Here is a 14,950-nt window from a genome sequence, read left to right as displayed (position 1 = left end):
ATCGTCCAACGTTAAAGGTCTTTTTCCTATCCGCGAAGAGTATGGTGAGAAAACTTGCGGTATAGGTCAGAATCCCTAATCTGCCAATTGAGTTGTATAACCACTGCTTTTTATGGAGGATTGGTTCTGTTATTGGTTATATGCTAAAGATTGATCAAACTACGTCCATTCACTCTAGAGGCAGGTTTGCAAGGATTTGCGTTGAAATCAATCTGACAGGGAAGTTAGTTCCTAGATCTCTGTTCTGGGAAATAATCTTACATTAAATATAAAAGTTTGCACCTTATATGCTTTTCATGTGGCAAATATGGCCACAAGGCGGATCAGTGCTCTGAAGTCGTCGTCATTGAGACCCAGCAACCGAGTTTGGTCGCTGCATCCAACCAAGGAGGGGATAGACCAGCGAAGGGATGGACTAGCTCTCTGATGGAAAACATCATTCAGAAAAGTCCCGATTTGGGGGAGAAAGTTAAGGCCAATCAAAGTCCTCCCGATTTTGGGCCTTGGATGATGTCAAACGACTAATCAGGAAGAAGCAAGAAAAGATTTTGACTAAAAATTGAAGGAGTAATTTCGGAAAAGAATCACACTCGAATAAGGCAAGTGCTAAAGAAAATTCGATCAATAGTAAAGAGAGGGATCGTGTTTTGATATTCTGAACGAAGAAAGAGGTGAATCTCGTAGTGACAAGGACATACGTGTACAAGGTACTCATATTGAAACCATGCAAGATGGGCCGCACCCAAAACAAACCCAAATAAAAGACCAAACAAGTAAGCCTGAAGTTAGAAAAACCTTATGCCTTGGTGCGGAAAAAAAATTCCAAGGTTCCAAAAAGGCTTGTTCCATAAAAAAAAATGCCAAATCCCAAAAAATGAATGAGAACTCCTCTTTGAAACTCAAGAACTCATACCTGATGGAGATGGAGATGGACATGCTTGCCAGAATGAGGAATCTCGAGAAGAAACAATAGGAAGCCTTCAACTTTATGAAGAAGAATCAAGCCGTCAAAATTAGCCACATGGACAATAACCGCCCCTCCCCCCTCCCCATCTAATGCCCTAACTCTTTTTTGGAAAGCTCTGCAAGACTTATGGATGGAGTTACCATTGGGCCACCAGACAAACCACTGGATGAGAGTGTTGGAGTGAGTAGAAAAAAGGCGAAAGGAAAGGAACTGATGTTCTCGGAAGATGCCTCCATGGAAATTGAATGCTTTTGCTTCGGTCTAATTTTGGGTCTTTAGTGGCTCGTCTTTACTTTCGGATAACCATGAATATTGTCTCTTTGAATTTTCGGGGAGCAAAAGGTAAAGGTTTTTCTACCCTAATTAGAGATTTGAGAAAGAATTATGATGTTAAGTTACTGATTCTGGTTGAAACGCACATTAGTGGTTTTCAAGGCAAAGCTGTGAAGGATAATATGGGGTTCAATGAGAGTTTTGTGGAAGAGGATAGGGTCAATCGGGTGGTATTTGGGTGCTTTGCGACAAAACTTTTTGAGATATTGAGATTCTTTACCATGGCTCTCAATTTGTGCATATAAAAGTTAAAGAGAAGAATTCTATTCAATGGCTCTTAATAACGGAGAACTTTGTTAGCCCACATATACATCTTAGAATTATTTATGGGAGAGCTTGCATGTCCTGAGAGGTAGTAGTAATCTCCCATGGTGTACCATAGGGGACTTCAATGCTCTATTGCATGACTTTGAGAGGACTGGTGGTGTTCCTAATTAGTTTGGAGGAGCATGTTATGAGTTTATTTCTTGTATTTCTAACTGTGGACTCATCAATTTGGGGTATTCAGGTTCGCCTTTCACCTGAAAGAGAGGAAGCTTAATGGAGAGGCTTGATTAGGGGTTAGCAGCGCTTGAGTGGCAAATTGCTTTTCCTAGTGCGTTCGTTCACCATTTTCCCATGCTTAAATTGGACCATTCTCCCCTCTGTTTGCAGTTACAGGTTCCTCCCTTACCCAATCGGGATAAACGACCATTCAGGTTTTTAGCAGCTTGGTTTAGTCATCCAGAGTTTGATAATATGGTTAAAAGTATCTTAAATAATCATTTACCTTGGAATGCGTGCTTAGAAGAGTTTCATAATTCTTTAAAAGTTAGGAATTCCCATGTGTTTAGGCACATACATAAGAGAAAGTATACTATTCTCAGAAGACTACAATGTATTCAGAATAGTCTCAGTGGAAGTCCTAATCGCTTTCTTTAAGACTTGCAAGGAAGGTTAGGGGATCAGTATGGGGAGATTCTTATGCAAGAGGAGCTTCTATGGTTTCAAAACTCAATGCTTAATTGGATTGAATATGGGGACCATAATACTAAATATTTCCACGGCACAATGATGGCTCGCAGATGGATAAATAATACTGAGAAGTTGTAAGATGATTAAGGGAATTGGATGCTAGAGCAAACACCTTTAGAAAATATCGTTACCAATTTTTATCAGAGACTTTACATGGATGACGCTCCGGACAGACCTTTTGAGATTAATTAAGCTTTTCCCAAGCTTAGTCCAGAAGAGCTTCTTAGTGTTGGAGCTAATTTCACTCATCTGAGATCAAAGACTCCTTCTTTAGTATGGGTCCACTTAAAGCCCATGGAAAGGCGACTTACAAGCTATTTTTTATCGACGAAATTGGGATGTTGTTGGATCTGATTTATGTCGTATGGTTGGTAAAATCATTGAGAATATGTCAGATGTCCGTAACATTAATGATACGCCGATCACATTAATTCCTGAAGTGGAGCTGGTGTCTCACCCATAGTTTTTGATTGCGGATGGCGGCTAATGGCGGTGAGCCAAAAATCCGCCATAAAGTTATAGCAGATGGCGTTACGGAAAATGGCGAAAATGGCGGATTACCTAAAATACACATATATATGCAAAAAAACATGCAGAAAAATTGCAAATATAATAAACTATAAAATCTATCTATATAAGCAACTTTCTAGTCATAAAACATCTAATTAATATAGCAAATATAGTAGCAAATTTAGCAAATAAATATAACATCAAGTTCAAATCATAACTCAAAAGTCATAAGCAAGCCATAAAATAGAAGACATAAAACATAATAACTATAAACCATCTACATTCTAGCTCTCATCAAATTCATCCAAATTAACACGATTATTATCGTGTCCCTCTACCCCCTCATCATCCTCTGATTCAGTATCATTGAATTGAATCTCCTCTTCTTGTTCTTCTTCATTTTCAGAATCCTCTTCATCTTCAAATTCTGGTTCTTCTTCCTCTTCCACAATTACTGCTTTTCTTTTTCCTTTTTTGAAGCCTTAGACCCACTTGGTCCACCCTTTGCACCACCTCTTGCAGTTGCAGGTTCTTTTCTTTTTTTATTTTGTTGTCTTCTAGTATATGTTGTAGGCTCATGTCCTCCCATTGCTTCAAAAACAAGGTTCCAACTCAAAGTGTTGTCATCTTGATGAACCAAATCAGCATCATCATCCATATTATCGTCATCTCGAAAGGTGGCAGTCCCAATTTCTCCCACTAACCACTCATTACACTCATCAATGTCATTGAATGCAATAGGGTCAACTTCATCTTTAAGGTTGTACCTCTCGATGAGTTGTTGGTTATACTTTATGAAGACCAAACTCTCCATCCTTTCATGATCAAGCCTATTTCTTTTCTTAGTATGAATATGCTCAAATATACTCCAATTGCGCCCACATCCAGAAGCACTACAAGTCAAGCTCAAGATCTTGATAGCAAGGTCTCGCATGTTTGGAGCCTCATGCCCATATGTCCGCCACCAAAATGCTATAAAATTAAAATAAATTTGTCTAAGCCTTTAATCGAACTAAATTTATAAAGTTTTGTAAAATTTATAACAATCTTACCGGGTGAAATCTTTTTCCTCTGAGATTTTGCAAAGGATGATCCAAAAAGTCCATAGCCGGCCTTATATAGTGTTTGCTCCTCCAATATCTTCTCTTGCACAGCTATACTTGGCACCAATCTAGTGATGCACTAAAACCATCCCTTTGTAACTTCTAAATCCAATTCAATGCGAGGATTATCATAAAACAACTCTGGATTCAGAAAATGACCATCTGCATGCAACGGACGATGAAGTTGGCAATTCCATCTGTTGTCAACGATTTTAAAAACTTCAGAATATTTGCTCACATCATTAGAAAATATTTTCATGATGCATTCCTTTGCCTTCTCCATTGCTTCATATATATAACCCATTGGCGGCTTCTTCTCCCCATCAACAAGTCGAAGCACCCGAACAAGAGGCCCCATGATCTTAAGGGTGTACTTGACATGATTCCAAAAGGAGGGCCTAATAACAATCTTTGTTGCCTCCCTCCCCTTTGCCTCCCTTGACAACTTATTCCTTACCCACTCATCCGAAGTGAACATTCTTCTTAGATTTTCTTTCTCCTCATAAAGCCTTTCCAAAGAGAGAAATGAAGTGGCAAATCGGGTGACTGCATGCCTCACCAATTCCTTGCCATTTGTGAATTGTCTCAACATGGATAAAGTGCTAGAATGGCTATAAGTGAAGCTAACCAAAGAAATAGCACTTTTTATGGTTTTTTGGATTAATGGTAACTTCCCAATGTCTTCAAGCATCAAATCCAAACAATGGGCAGCACACGGGGTCCAAAACAAATTCGGTCTTTTCTCCATCAGCAACTTACCGGCTAGAACATAGTTGCTCCCGTTGTCAGTTACAACTTGAACAACATTTTGTTCCCCAATTTCCTCAACAATACCATCAAGAAGCTCAAACATTTTTTCACCCGTCTTCACATAATCAGAGGCATCAATAGACTTCAAAAACATTGTCCCAGCAGGAGAGTTTACAAGAAAATTGATAATGCTCCGTTGTCTCTTATCCGTCCAAGCATCTGACATAATAGAGCAACCATAACTTTTCCATTGTTCCTTATGACCCTTCAACAAGTCTTTGGTGTATTCTAATTCCTCATTAAGGAGTGGCACCCTTAGAGCATGATAAGTGGGAGCAGGTAAATTAGGACCAAAGCTTCCAACAGCCCACAACATTTCTTGAAAACTCTTCAACCTTACTGGATTCAATGGAATCTCAGCTTGCTAGAACCATCGGGCTATGTATCGATGAACTCTACGAACCGCTTCCTTATTACATGCTTCCTTGATATTCTGTTGCCTCTGTTTCTCCTTTTTGTTTCTTGCAATGGCAGTTTCGGGTCTTTTCATAAACAAGTCCATTGGACCTCTCATAGAACTTGCCCCCCCTCTAGCTGCTGCCATTGGAGTTGGATTTGGAATTTCATCAATTCCTTGAGCATCTTCCTCGGACAATCCAAAACCCAAACTATCTAAATCAAGCTCCCTAGCATTGACACTATGTTCCTCAGTGCTTACCGGCATAGAACTTTGTCTTCCTCGATTTTTTTCTGGTTGTAGAACTCCCATAATTCAGCAATAACATCCTTTGGGACCATTTTACATCCAGCAACATTCCCAGGCTTAATCATTAAGTGCTCCTTTGCCCGTGTAATTCCTTCTCTCATAATTTTTCCACAAAAATTACATATGGTGTCATTGTTATTTCCCTCTTCTACAGCACTAACATATTTCCACCCTAAATCAATCCTAGTGGCACGGACAGCAGCTGTAGGACGAGCAGCAGTTCCAGCAGCATGGCCAGCAGAGGCAGAGGCAAGGGCAGGGGCAGGGGCAGGGGCAGGGACAGGGGTAGAGGCAGGGGCATCAGAATTACGGGCTGGTCTAGAAGTTGACATGGTGAAGGTGAACTGAGCTGAAAGGAAAAAAAAATTGGAGGAAGAGAGGTTTATGAGGGAAGAGAAGGAGAAGGAGACAGTGAAGTGAGTGAACTGAATGGAAAAAAAAGGGAACGGTAACTTCTACAAACCAGAAAAAAGAGGAAATTGTGGTGATGTGCGGTGGTGACCACCAGCGGTGACGGTCGGCGACGAACGGCAACAGGCGGCGGCGACGGGCGGCGACGAACGGTGACGGGCGGTGGCTAGGATCTGCGGTGCTGGGAGGCAGAGAGAAGAGAGAAAGAGAACAGAGAGAAATAGCCGTTTTGGACGTTTAGAGAGGAAGGCTCATTTTTGAACTGCAGCGGCTGAACGTGGGTTACTCTTTCATTTAGGGTTTTGCAAAATTACCCAATTACCCTCGAATTTTTTTGAAAAATCCGAAAAAACCCGCCATTTTCCGCCATTCTCATGGCAGACCACCATGGCGCCACCTCAATTGCGGCGCCTTTTGCCCCGCTGTGATAAGCACGTCGCGGTGGCCTACGTATGGCGGCGAGGCCAAATCCCGCCACGCCATTCCGCCATAGCGCCGCCATGGCCACTATTTTAAAACACTGGCCTCACCTCAAGCATATGTGCGTCCGATTAGCCTTTGTAACGTCTCATATGAGGTCATCATTAAGGCCCTGGCTAGGAGAATTAGAAAGGTGATGGAAAAGTTGGTGGCACCAATGCAAAGCAGCTTTATGCCGATGAGACATAGCTCGGATAATATAATTATTACCCAAGAATTCGTGCATTCTACGAGAATCAAGAAAGGCGAGAAAGGATGGATGACCATTAAGATTGGTCTTGAGAAAGCTTATGACAGGCTCAAGTGGAACTTCATTAAAGACACTCTTTAGAACATTGACTTTCCTTAGAACACGATTGACCTTGTCCATGCTTGTATATCCACTGCCAATATGAGAATCCTCTTGAACAGTGAAGCTTTGGATGAATTCCTTCTGACCAGAGGTATTAGGCAGGGAGACCCTCGCTCGCCTTACCTATTTGTGCTTTGTATGGAACACCTCTCTCATCTCATTCGTGCAGCTGTGGATATAAAGTTCTGGAAGCCTATAAAGCTCAATAACGAAGGACTTTATCTTTCCCACCTCTATTTTGCGAACAACCTCATTCTTTTTGCAGAGGCCACTGTAGAGCAAACAGAGCTAATAACGAGAGTTCTTGAAGTTTTCGGTGTTAGTTCTAAGTAGAAAGTTAGTAACGAAAAGACTCATGTCTACTTTTTTAACAATGTGGGAGCATAATGTGAAAGAAGAAATAAGCTCGGCTCTTGGTTTCTCTATCACTGATGATCTAGGAAAGTATCTCAGAGTCCCTATTCTGCACTTTGGAACCACCCAAGAGACCTATAAGGGGTTAATCAACAAGCTGCAATCCAGGCTTAATAATTGGAAAGCGTCCTCCCTCTCCCTTGCAGGAATAGCAACCTTGGTAAGATCTGTCCTTACTGTTTTACCTTCTTATACCATGCAAAATGCTTTTATTCCATCACATTCTTGTAATCTGCTTGATGCTCATTGTAGGAAATTCCTTTGGGGAGGTACAGACAATATACGAAAGATGCATCTTATAAGTTGGAACGTTTGTAAAGCCAAATCTTCAAGGGGCTTGGAGATCCATCATGCCAGAGACTTGAACCATGCATTTATGATCAAAACTAGTTGCGGCCTCATAGAAAAGAAGGAGAATCTTTGGGTTAAGGTCCTTCAATCCAAGTATAAGTGTGGCACATACATTATCTCAGAAATTCTGAGGAGAAACACGGATTCGAATCTCTAGAAAGGGGTGTGCAATGCTTGGAAGGATGTTGAGACTAACATCATTTGACGGGTAAAGAGTGGCTCAAGCATACGCTTTTGGAACCACAATTGGGTCCCAAACTCAAGAAGGCTCAAGCAATACTCCAGTCAGGTAATTAATGACACAGAATTGTCTTCGACTCTAAATGATTTTCTTTTGGTTTCTGGGCAATGGGATGAAGCTAAGCTTAGGAAGAGGCTCTCGGAAGAGGTAGTGAAGTAGATCCTTGCAATGGCTCCCCCGTCGCCCTGGAAGGCAAATGACTAGATTGCTTGGGCTCTCTCCTCCGGTGGCACCTTCGATTTGAAGACTACATACGCCTCCATCATAAAGACTATTCTCCTCCTTATCAAGTGTTTTGGTTAATTTGGAAGTGGAGGGTCGTGAGAGGGTTCACACCTTCCTTTGATTAGCTGCGAAAGAGGCTCTACTCACTAATGGTACCAAAAGTAGGAGATGCATGACCAACATCTCTTTCTATCTGAGGTGTCAAGATGCAGAGGAAACTGTCCTTCATCTCTTAATGGACTGTCCTTTTGCACGCTTGAATTGGAATCTCTTACTCCCCAACTATGTGGATTGAAATCTCTTCTTCAACTTGTCGAAACATAAATGATTGATTTATATTTTTTCCTCTACTAACGAGTGACCGATGGTTTTTGGGGTGAGTTTTTCATCACTGTTATTCTTTCGCATTAGGATGGTTTTCAAAAGTATTCACGTGAGGTCTAGAGTTGCAGTGTTCCATCACAGCGCGGTCTAATGATATTTTAAAGTTGGCTAGACATTCTTTAAATTCTCCAAGAACATATGGAAGCACAGGGGCTTAGTTTAGGTGGTTGCCGCCAGTTGAGAACACCATTAAATTAAATGTGAATGGCTCTTTCTTCGGTGTCAATAATAATGCTGCTTGTGGTGGGATCTTTTGTGATCATATGGGCCAATTCATTAAAGGCTTCTCCTGTAATTTGAAAAATTGTTCAATCATGCATGCTAAATTCTAGGACATCGTTAGAGAGTTACAAATAGCTGTTGCAAATGAAATGCATGATTTGATAATAGAGACAGATTTCTAAATGGCTGTTAACTTGATTAGAGATAGTTGTGCTATATTCTACTCCTGTTCAACCCTGATTCAAGACATTAATGTTCTTAAGAACTAAGTGATAAATCTCAGACGGAACTACACTCTTAGGTAGCGTTTAGTAATGAGATCTAGAGACAGAGACTAAGAGACAAAGATTGAAATAAATCTCAGTATTCTGTTTGGTGCAAAGTGAGAGACAAAAATTGAAACAAGAATGAAATTCTAATTTAATTTGTACAAAGGATAAAATTGAAATTAATTAATTGAAATGAAGGTATTTTAAGTATAAAATGTTATTAAAGTTTCAGTCTCCATCTCTAAAAATTTTAGTCCCCTGTGTCTCCACTTTTTGGAGGTACTGAAATATTGAAATTTTGAAAACAGAGACAAAAATTTTAGTACCAGTCTCTAAACCAACAAACATGATACTAAGTCTCAATCTTCCAATCTCTATCTCAGTACCTCAAAACAAACGCTACCTTAGAGAAGTCAATATCTGTGCAAATTTGCTTGAGAAGAAAGGTTAAGAGTTTTCGCTTGGTCTTCATATTTTCAACTCCTTCCTCGTGATATTTCTTATGCCTTGTTACTTGATTGTAGTAGCACTCTCAGGTTGAGAGGTGCTAATTATTTTTTTTTTTTTTTAATTTTCGGGATCTTACCCTTTTTTCCTCATAAAAAAAATATGTTATGAATTGAATAGATATAATTTTTGTCTTAATTCAATACATTATAAATTATTTTTCATATGTTTATCATTTTTTCTAATGGTATTTCATTTTCTGTTATCATTGTATTGTAATATGACTAATATCCATTCCTATGTCAAAGGAATTCTTTATTATTCATTCGTAATAATTGTATAATCATTCGGAATTCGGATGAGTTCATTAAAATTAAAATGATAATTAGGATAGCACTTGTTGTAGACACATTCGTTCTTTGAAGGAAACTTAATGGGACAAAATTGATAAAGACAATTTAATGTGCCTATTTATTTTAGGTTAGGTTTAATTATTCTCTTAGTTTTTATATTTTTATTAAATTTTTATTAATTTTTTATATTTTTTAATTAAATTTTTAGATTATTTTTTAATTTTATAATGAGAAGGTAAAAAAGTCATTATGAGTCTATCTGTTCTGAGGTGCTAATTAGAACAAAGATAAATTTGGACTTCTTTAAATTAAGGTTTTGGTTTATTCGTTGAGATGATGGATTATTTGACGTCCTCACTTCGATGGTGGTAGAAAGTACCTACAAGGGACTCTAATACTTAAGTTAGTAAGAGTTTTAAGGACTTAAATGAATTTGGATTAAAAATACTTGAATTTAATGGAATATTTATAGAAGTAGATAATAACTTGGCTATCATTTTTGAGTTTCTCCACTTATAATAGTGGACAATTTCTTCCTCAGTATTTAAAAGGTTATCCTATGTTGTGGTGTGAACTGAATTGAGAATAATATTTGATATAGTGGATGCGTGATAAAGTCTTACTTACTATACAAGTCAAGTCAGTCATGGGTTACAACACCCGTATGGCTTCCTGGATTGATCTTGTGGGCTCCTATGGGTCTTCTGTGAAATTAGATTAGCTTTATTTGGACCATAACTTTATTTATGGGCAATGATATGCACGCTATCTAAACTATTCTTTAGTCCCTTAACAAAGTTGACAAATTTTTAATATGATAGAAACAAACAGAATATCAGAAAATTTGACTACTTAATATAGATTATCTCAAATAGAGAATATTTGATTATTTCAAATAAGTTTATGTGCCCTAAAAAGAGTAATTTTGAGACAATCATTATTTTTAAACCTGCTAATGAATTATTCTCTAACAAATTAATATAGAATATAGAATATTATTATTATCCAGAAGGATTATCTAAAACTAAATAAATGTGAGCCTAGACGTGAGGTCTAAATATTTTTGGGTTGAAGTCTCTAAACTTTTCACTGAATAGGAGTAATCATCTGTAGTTCTCGTGGGAATGAGAATAAGAGATACCTGTAAGAGATTTTGATACTTAAGTTGGCAAGAGTTTTTACAGGTTTAAAGTGAATCAGGATTAAGAAATACTTGAAGTTTGATGAGATATTTATAAGAGATAAAAATGACTTGGACATCACTTCTATATTTTGCACTTATAGTAGTGGATGGTATTTTTCTGGTTCTTAGGGAGATTATTCCACGTTGTAGTGGATGATGATCATCAGAGAATAATATCTGAACTAGTGCAGTGACAATGCCTACTTGCTGCGTAAGTCGATTTGTATATGGAATTAATACTTAAAATGGTCTCTGGAATTTGGAGATAGACTCAATTTAACTTCCAAAATTTCAATTGACTCAATTTGAACCCTCAAATTTGAATAAGTGACTCACGTTAGTCCTTCTGTTAATCTCCATTAACGGCACGCTTACCTGGAACATTAAGTGACACGTGAACTTGACAGGTGGCCTTATTAAACGATGTCGTTTTCTCCTTAGCGCATAATCTCTCTTCAAACGACAGCATTTTCCATTATGAGGTTAAAATTCAACAACACCAATGATCAAACCACTCAAAACAGGGAAACTCTTCTTCTTCTTCTTCTTCATTCTCTCGCATGCACCATACTGTGGAAGATTAATAGCGCTGCTAGTATAGGGCGCCGGCAAAGCTTGTCGCACGCGTTCTCGTTTGCTAGCACGAGGAAGAAGAAGCTGCGCACCACTGTTTTTCCAAAAAAGGTTAGTAACGCAAGCATTCTATGTTTGGGTTCAATGTTATGTTTTGTGTCTTCTCTTGGTTGGAGTTTAAAGGCCATTAATTTGTACTCTATTTGATGCTCAAATGGATTGGCTCCATTGTGAAAGAAGATAGTTTTAGTTATTGATCCTTTTCTGTTAGGATTTTTTTAAAGACTAATTATGATTAACGTTAACTGTGTTACAGAGAAGAAAGCACATCTAAATTAGTGAAGTCTATCACTTATTTATGTACCAGTAGATGATTTTAATAGCTGAGTTTTTTTCTAAAAATATAAAATGAGAAATTCATAAATGAGTAAATAGATTATGCTTATCAATGTGATAATGCGGAGCTGTTAATTATGGATAACAGAAAATTATGTAACTGTTGTTACACGGATAAATTTTATATATAAATTTTTATATTTTCTGTTCTGAAAAAATATTGATTGGCATGTTAATGTAGAATCATCTGATGCATGATATAACATGTCCAACATGATATCTTAATTAACATTTTTAACTTATGGCATTTAAGAGTTATAGATTATGACTAATTAAAATTTGAATCTGTAGGCATGCCGTGTGTCCATGCATGTGCAGCAATTTCAAGGATAAATAAAAATTCTGAAGACTTTTGTCATCATTGGTTGACTATGGAGGCATATAGGGCTACATACATGCATTTCCTAAATTCAATACCGGGTGAGAAACTATGGAAAAAATCTGAATACAACAGACCTCAAGCACCTAAAATTAGGAGAAGGCCAAAAAATTTTAAGAAGAAAAGGAGAAAGGACGCTGATGAGGAGCCTTCGAGTAGTAAGAAGTCTAAAACTGCAATAAAGTTAAAGAGAATCTACAAAGAATTTACTTGTACCTACTGCGGTGTTAAAGGACACACTAAAAAAAGTTGTGCTCATAAAAAAGCTGATGATATTGCATGTGCTCTTGCTGCTGCTGCAGCAGCTGTTGTAGCTAAATCCAAATCCCAAGATGGAGCTAATACAAATGCACCCGATGATGCTGCGACAACTGCTGGTATACAAACTGTGGATACTCCACAGACTTCGGAAATTGACATCACTCAACCCACTGTTTCACAGTCACAAATTATAGAGCAGGTACTATTATATAACATAATACTTAATTACATTTATGAAAATATCATGTGTTTATTCATTATCTATAAAATATTTCAAATTACATTTAGGTGCCTCCACCTCCACCTCCACCTCCACCTCCACCTCCACTCACAAGGCTGGATAAGCTGCCGCATAAAAGAAGAACAACTCCCGGTGTGAAACCAATGGAAAGAGTTAGTTCTGGAACAGCGTCAAAGTTTACAGAATTTATGAAATTTGTCCCACTCCGGGCTTCAAAGCACCAAGGAAGAAATAGAGATTAAATTATGTCTTTTGTGGATGAATTGATAAATGTAATCCAAAGTTATGTGTTTTGAGGTTATTTTGTGGCTATTTTGTGGCTGAAATTTGTGTCAGTGGCTGTTTATGTCTTTTGTCATGCCTTGTATAGGGCTTTGTTTTGGAACCTTTTAAAGAGCCTTTTTTATTTTGTGACTGTAATGATCACATTCTAAACATCACTCTTGGTTTATCATGTGTTACAATGGTCATTGTCATGACTATGGTTGACCTATGAAATCAGATTCAAGGTTTATTATTATAACTTATTTTGCAATTTAGATATTTGGTAGATAAATTACAAGTTAGTTTATTATTGATATTTGCAGATTTGTAATCAGTCTCTTGTTTATTCTTACCATTTTACTTTTTACAGGTTTAGTCACAACTTTTAATTTACAGAATCATACCTATTTGTAATATCCTCACTGAATTTGTAGGTTTAGTCAAAATTTACAATTTACAAAATAAATTTGTATTGAAAGAAATATAATTGTAGTGACATTAATTCAATTTTATTCATCACTTTCCTACACTCAAGGCATAGCCAATGGCTACAACTACAAACAAAACAAGAAAAAAACTCAAAATACTATTCCATACTTTTAAAATCCTAATTTCAGCTTCTATTGCACTAATCTTCCAACCCACGTTCATCTTCCAATACTCAATGCTATTTTCAGTTTCATGTCTGCCAGTCATGTCTTCTTCTTCCATGTTATTTGTCCACACAAAAAATCCACACCATCTATTTTCAGAGGTCTATCACAACAAGAATCACAAAATAAATTATGCATGTATTACAAAAAGAAGATGTAAATTCAAGAAGGAAGCAATTTAAGAACTCACATTATAGTTTGGACATCCAAAAATAGTCTCTCTGGATTTGCTTCTGTTCCAGACCAACGAAGAATGGGACGCATTTCACAACGACACCAGTGTGGAACCTTTCCAGATCTAGTTCGATTTGGATTCCTATCTAAACTTCCAAGTTCCATGTGAATGAGATCTGTTGCAGCTTCCCTTGGCAAGTGCTCCTCATCATCTTCTCCAACACTCAAACAATGATATCAATTTGGGAATTTGGCATTTGTTAGTGTTTTATATTTATTAAAAGGGGGCTAAATTGAGTCTAAAAATTTTTTTCCTATGTCAGCAAGGTTTAATAAGGCCACGTATCAAGTCACGTGTCACTTAACGTTCCAGGTAAGCGTGCCGTTAATGGAGATTAACAGAAGGGTCAATTTGAGTCACTTATTCAAATTTGGGAGTTCAAATTGAGTCAATTAAAATTTTGAGAGTCAAATTGAGTCTGTCTCCAAATTTTAGGGACCATTTTGAATATTACCTCTTTGTATATGGGTAGTGAAATTGATATCCTAAACAACTTGAGCTGACATATCTGGAATCTAGTTGGATTGAACGAATTAGTGGGTTTTCTAGGAGTGATCCAATCTTTGTAGAGCTCTTGGTCCAGAACTATTTGGGTCAAGGTATAAATAATTATATATCAATAAAAGAAAAATTAATTATTTTTTTACTATAAAATCTCCTAAAACTATGCTGAAAATAATATAGTCACGCAAAACACCCAACTAAAAGCATCACACCAACATTAATATTTGGTTATGCTTGGATTTTTATGATCATAAAGGGTAATTATAAAAAAAAAAGCTAATGACACTTGAATTATGATTTGTGCCAATATATATATATTTTTTTAAAATTCCACACATCAAATATAGAGATGTGATTCTTCATCCATAAACAAAAATTGGTTAAATCTCAAATGTCAAAAAGATAAATAAATAAAAGAAGGTTAAATCAATTATGTAGCAATCCATAGAAGACCATAGTGTATAAGCTGGTCCCTATTTGCTATTAAAGACACGTTGACTACTTATTAGAGGTGCTCGCATTCTATTCTAGCTTTCTCCAGAGGGTTAATAAGAGTAGCACTTGTCCCTCTCTTAACAACAATGATTGGCACTCCAATCATAAATTATTTAACCACAAGTTTAATGGCAAAAACGTGTCATCCTTAATCACCATAAAGAAAATCTCTCA

At 37.3% G+C, this 14,950-nt stretch overlaps 1 long non-coding RNA gene across 1 annotated transcript; it reads right to left on the bottom strand.

The window, feature by feature from the left end:
• On the bottom strand, positions 13,473–13,956 carry LOC110267311. Its single transcript, XR_002354788.1, has 2 exons — positions 13,733–13,956; positions 13,473–13,631 (listed from the first exon to the last, which is right to left on the bottom strand). It is a non-coding gene; the product is annotated as an uncharacterized LOC110267311 (long non-coding RNA).

The sequence above is a fragment of the Arachis ipaensis genome, chromosome B09 (assembly GCF_000816755.2).
Source record: "Arachis ipaensis cultivar K30076 chromosome B09, Araip1.1, whole genome shotgun sequence".
NCBI classification, from domain to species: Eukaryota; Viridiplantae; Streptophyta; class Magnoliopsida; order Fabales; family Fabaceae; genus Arachis; species Arachis ipaensis.
This window is presented reverse-complemented; position numbering and strand designations above follow the sequence as displayed.